Genomic DNA, 6,248 nt, shown 5'->3' with positions numbered 1-6,248 from the left:
ACCATGTTGAGCCTTCGCATACGCGTAGAAAACGAGCGCGGGGAGAACACGTCACACTAAACGGCGGGGCAAAAGTAGGCCCCGTAAATCATTTATTGCATTCCATGTTCAACCAAATCGACGTATATTTCAATCAAAAGCTCGTATCGCCACCAAACAACGCTTACGCGTACCGCGCGTACATCGAGGCGTTATTAAATTATGCTTCACCGGCAAAAACCTCCCATCTAACCTCTTGCTTATGGGACGCGGATATCCCTGGTTACATGGACGACACGTTAGACGCGACAATTCCAAATACAGCGCTCGAGAGACGCGCGCAATACGTTCGAGCAAATCGCGCGCTAAATCTCATTGGTCATCTTCACTGCGACGTTTTCAATCAAGATAAATTTTTAATTAATGTAGTGGAGGTTAGAATGAGACTCGTACGCTCGAAAAATTCATATTGTCTTATGGAGAGTAAAACTCTATTAAAAATACGCATTCTTGATGCCAGTCTACTCGTAAGAAGAGCAAAAATAAGTCCGGGCGTGCTCCTCACACACACCAGAATGCTGAGTAAAACTACCGCCAAGTATCCCCTTACGAAGATCAAAGTTAAAACATTCACGATAAACGCCGGCGTCGTGGGGGAATCGATAGACAACGCAATACTCGGACAGCTACCAAAACGAATAATAGTCGGCTTTGTCGATTACAAAGCGTTTAACGGTGATAGAAAATTAAACCCGTTAAATTTAAAAAATTACGGAATAAATTTCTTTTCACTGTACGTCGATGGCATGCAAATTCCGAGTAGACCGATACAAATTTTTCGAAAAACGAAAACCCGTTCTACGTTGAAGCTTATCACACATTATTCTCGGGAACCGGCATTCACTTTTTGAACGAGGGTAATTCTATAAGTAGAGACAATTACGCCAACGGCTACACTCTTTTCGCTTTCGATCTTACTCCCGATCTATGTCTCCGCTAATTGCGCGGGACATTGGTATCTCGTAAAACACGGAAGCTTACGATTAGAAATGAGATTCGAAAAAGCTCTTTCTGTGATTATTAATTGTATCGTCTATGCCGAGTTTGATAACGTTTCAAAAATCGACTCCTCGCGTCAAGTTATTGTCGACTTTTCCTGTTAGTCCTACGGCTTTCGCAAGAAAATTATTTTCCCCCTACTACATGTTTTCTCATCTAATTGGACGACAATACGAAAAAGCTTCAGTCTTGTTCGCGACACCAACGTCAACGTTTCGTGACGTAAAAAAGAGTAGCGAAAATTCGAATATAATATCATAATGGATATAGTCATCGACATACAAGACTTTCGCGATGTCGAAGAAAACTTTATTCCGAAAGAAGTCGCGGTTCTAGCGATTAACGCAGCGATCAGCGGACACCGGATTATGACGTCACCCTGTCCATTTGAAGATTTACCCGTGAGAGCAAAACGAGAAAACAACTGGCTTACACGAAATTATCATGGAATCGAATGGTTCGATGGAGACGTCAATCCAAAAAACTTTACGATACATCTGCGTGACATTACACGACACGCACGCTGCATCTATACCAGAGGACAAGAGAAGGCTTGTTATCTGAGTAATCTACTTTCTAGAAACGTATATAATCTGGAGGGAATTTCTCCGGCTTTCAAAAATCTACCAGATTTCGAAGACCGTGGAGAACGCTGAACGCATCACGGATTTCGAACTAGCGTCGAATCACATTGCGCCTTATGCAACGCTTACAAATTGAAACACTGGCTAACTATACGACATAGCAGCAATTCAAGTTATGATAACCTTTCCTCGGAAAATTGGAGCGAGAGCGTCGTCGAGAGCGAAGAAACCGACAGCGAGAATTCTTCAATTCAATTTAAAAATCAGAAACACGATATCGCTCGCAACATTGAAGCGTGGAGGAAAAATATCGCGGAAAAGACGAATCAAAGCGCGGACAAACAAGTGACAGACGAGGAGAAAAAAGACCTCTCAAAATTCGACTCGTGGACCGATAGAGATAAAGCTAACACCAACGTCTCACAAGCATCGAGCATTTTAGGAAGCTCCACGTTGCATACACCAACAAAAGAGGTACACTTTGAATTTACGCAAACATTTCCTCTCTCACGCTCTCCGACAACGAGAAATAAATTCGCTGGAAGTTTTAAACGCATTACATCATCTTCGTGTACGACATGCGGGGGTCTATCCTGCCGATCGACTGCCGAGGGTGGACGAGGTCGACCGCCATTGTCGCTAACATGGACGATCACGATCGACCCGGGCAACACTGGGTCGCCTTCTACATCGATGAACGCGGGACAGGAACGTATTTCGATAGCTACGGCTTGCCGCCCTTGGATCCAAGATTCCTCTTACGACTTCGACGAAACTCCACCACGTATCGCTGGAATACGACAACGCTGCAAGAAATACTTTCTCAAACTTGCGGACAATACTGCTATGTATTTCTATATTATTTGTATAATGGCTATAATCTTAATCAGTTTCTTGATCTGTTTACCTCTGATTGTAAGCGAAATGATTGTTTGATTGTACAGTTATTTCATAAAATTTTTCTAAATTGTAAACATAAACTCGTAAATTCTCAGGCTGTATGCCGTCATGTTCAAACGTGTACTCTTTTAAAAAAATAAAATAACTATTTCATGTAATATCTTTTTTAAATAAACGTTTTTAAACTTGTAAATATTGCCTTGTTTCTTACTCTTACCCCTTCACCCTCATTTACAATAGATACATTTTCCCCCGTATTACAGACTCAGATAATGTATAATACAATACATTAAATACACAAAATATAGAAAGAATTTTTTAAAGCAATGCTCGAAGATAACGCGCCGCAACAGCTAAACATGTTCGTTCTTGTTTTACCTCCCCAAAATTCTTCCGAACAAAGCAAGTCTCTCTCTAAGCCCGCAAATTTTCGTATAAGATCTCCTTTCTCATACATTAATAACATTCACTGAATCGCCTACACGTCGATGACGTTGCCCCGTGACAACAAAAGCGACCATCATAAAATTCGACCACTATTCATCCCCCGCTGTTCGTACTCTAGCCTCGCGACAAAAAAATGTTGCAGTCCCAATCTCCACTCACCATTTTTTAAACCTCCATTTTGTCTAAGGCCCTCTACCACCTACCCTCTCCAATCACCTTTTGGGTAGGTATAGGGCGAACCAATCAGAACATACCATTTAATGACCTATTACCCCCTCCCTTCACTCCTCGACCAATCAGAACGCGCCCTTTCTCCAGACTGACCCGTCTTGGCCACGCCCACTGCGCCGGAGGGAGACGTGAAGGGGGTTTGTTTTGACGCCCCATGGCTGCCCATATATAGTACTACTGATAGAAATTCATAACTTTTTTATCTGTCGTGATTTTAATGTTTGATAGGTACTATAGGTCCTGATAAAAATTATATAAAATTTATATCAGATTTCTATAAATTTCTATCATTTTTTAAGCAGGGATCTTAAGATCATATTTAAGACGGTCTTGAATGGTTGCGTTCGGAAACGTCGCTCCCTAAAAAAATGTTTCTAAAATATTTCTTAAAAATTTTTTTTTGCAAAAAACATTTTAAAAACGTTTAATTAATGGGATAAATTTTTTTTATTAATTAAAAAGACATTTTTGTTATATTTAAAAAAACGTTTTTTAATGTTAAAATTATTTAAATAAAATTAGAAAAAATAATAATGTAGAATTGTTCTTTTAATTAATTTTTTTATTAACAGTGCTTACGAGTAAACCTTAGACAACTAATTTTATTAATTATTTCTAATTATATTTTAATATTTTTTACTTACCGAGTACAGTTTTGTACCTGGGATCTCTGGATTATAAGTCTCGTACCTTATCCGTTACACCACTTATAACTATCAATGCCCACAGTTCTTATTATCCATATATGGTACATTTAACGCAATTATATTGTATTAACTTTTCTTCCGTCATTATTTCATTATTCCTATCCGTTTTTTATTAATTTGAGTTTTAGAAAATAATAACATTTTTACATATTCATGATAAACGTTAGATAAACGTTAAATAAACGTTTTTTTAAATAAATAAAAATTTTTAATAAATTAATAAGAAAAAATAAACGTTATATAAATGTTTAAAAAATATTGTTTTCAAATCGACTAATAAAATATAAAATTAATTACAAATAAACGTTGAATAAACGTTTAAAAAATGTTTTTTCAAACCATGAATGTTTGAGATCATAAATTCATTAAAAAAATGATAATTCTTGTCGTTTAACCAACATCAATTGTCAGTGGACGTGTGCTTAAAAGTCGGTAAATTCATCTCGAGTACAATCTCAATTCTCACAAAAGTCATTAATTTGTCGTTTTTTGGTAATAAATTAATTCGTTTATACACACACAGACAACGACAACGGACCATCAACAAGGTTCGAGAACAATTTAATCCCGCGCGCGAGCGCAGCGCTCCGACGAACACGTCACGCACGACACCACGCGCGGATTTTCTGTCGCGCATGACTGTCGAAAGTCGAGGGAAAAGAATTCGAGGCGCCAATCATTATTATACAACGAATGCCACGTAAAAATTACAATTGTGACAAATTTTTATTGGGCATTGTTAAGAGGAGATCGCGGGCCACGAAGGCAATATATGCGCCGATCGTCGCCGCTCTCCCTCTCTTAATGCTCAGAGTCTCGCTATAGTATCGTTTAGAAAACCACCGTGAAAAAACCGCCACGTAGAACCGCCGTAAAGAAAACCTCCTTCGAGAACCGCCGAGAAACCGTCGCGATTTTCTATTGCCATCGGGTACGATAACATCGGTGCGATAATTTGTAAGAGAAAGATTGTGTGTAATCCTTTGCGATAATTTTCGTCAATTTGTGCTGAATTTATTGTTGCAAGAAATAAAGTAAATCTTTTGTTAATCTACAAAGGATTGTAGTTCTTCTAACTTTTGTGCGTTATACCAGCCGTGTGTGCCGTCCTCTCGCTTCATTCTTTCGCGCGATGCACTCGCGCACAATTATTTCAAATAAATAATTAAGTAAACATTAATAAACATTAAATAACCGTTAAAAAAATGTTTTAAAATAAATTATTTTAAATAAAAATAAAAATTCAAAATAAACATTAAATAAATGTTAAATAAACGTTTACACAATGTTTTTTTAATCATCTATTTCAAATGAAAAATTATAATGTAAAATAAACATTTAATAAACGTTAAATAAACATTAAAATAATTTGTTAAACGGATATAAATTAATGAATTTTGAAAATAAATCATGAAATATGTAAAATTAATGAGAAATAAACGTTTAAAACATTTAAAAAACGTTGTCTGTTATTTAGGTCAGAGCGACGTTTTCGAACGCAGCCAATATAAGAACTGGAATTGTGAATCCCAAGACTACTAACTAAGACAACTATACTATAAGTAACTACAGTTATTTATTTTATAGAATCAAATGATGTAGGTAAGTAGAATGTATAACAACACTTGAGTCGTAGAAGATGTTGTATCGAGAAAAACATGAAGAAAAGTCAAGAAATTAATGAAAAGTGGTCTGTTTTGCATAAGGCGTGAAGATCGATCTATGTCAGAACGCATATGAAATACGAGTTATATTGAGAAAATGAGAAGATACGGTTCAAGTTACATGAAATTAAAGAAGAGGTTATATAGCGCAATATATTTTCTTCTCAAGAATTTTATAGCATGACTTAACAGGAATCGTCTTAATTTTCAATTTTGTTTCTTGCTCATTTATTCATCTAGCTATTATTTAATTTTTCATATAATTTTCATTTAATTTTCATGTAATTTATGAGAAGTAAATATTGAGTTATATAAACTCTTTTTTTAATTTCATGTGTCTTAAACCGTTTTTCTTGCTTTCTCGATATAAACCGTACTTGGTGTACGTTCCGACATAGATCGGTCTTCACGCCTCACGCAAAATAGACCGCTTTTCATTCATTTCTTGATATAAACCTTTCTTCATGTTTTTTTCGATATAGCACCTTCTACGGTTCAAGCGTCGATTAAAGTCTCATTCTTTTTTTATTTCTTATAATATTTATGCTTCTTATTCGATTTTCTCCTAAAAGTGTGTATTACTCTAAGAAGGGAATTATATTAGGAAATATGACACTAAAAATTAGAAAATTCTAATATATATATATAGTTTACACACACACACACACACACACACA

The sequence above is a fragment of the Trachymyrmex septentrionalis genome, unplaced genomic scaffold, assembly GCF_001594115.1.
Source record: "Trachymyrmex septentrionalis isolate Tsep2-gDNA-1 unplaced genomic scaffold, Tsep1.0 scaffold173, whole genome shotgun sequence".
NCBI lineage: Eukaryota > Metazoa > Arthropoda > Insecta > Hymenoptera > Formicidae > Trachymyrmex > Trachymyrmex septentrionalis.
Note: the sequence above shows the minus strand (reverse complement) of the source record.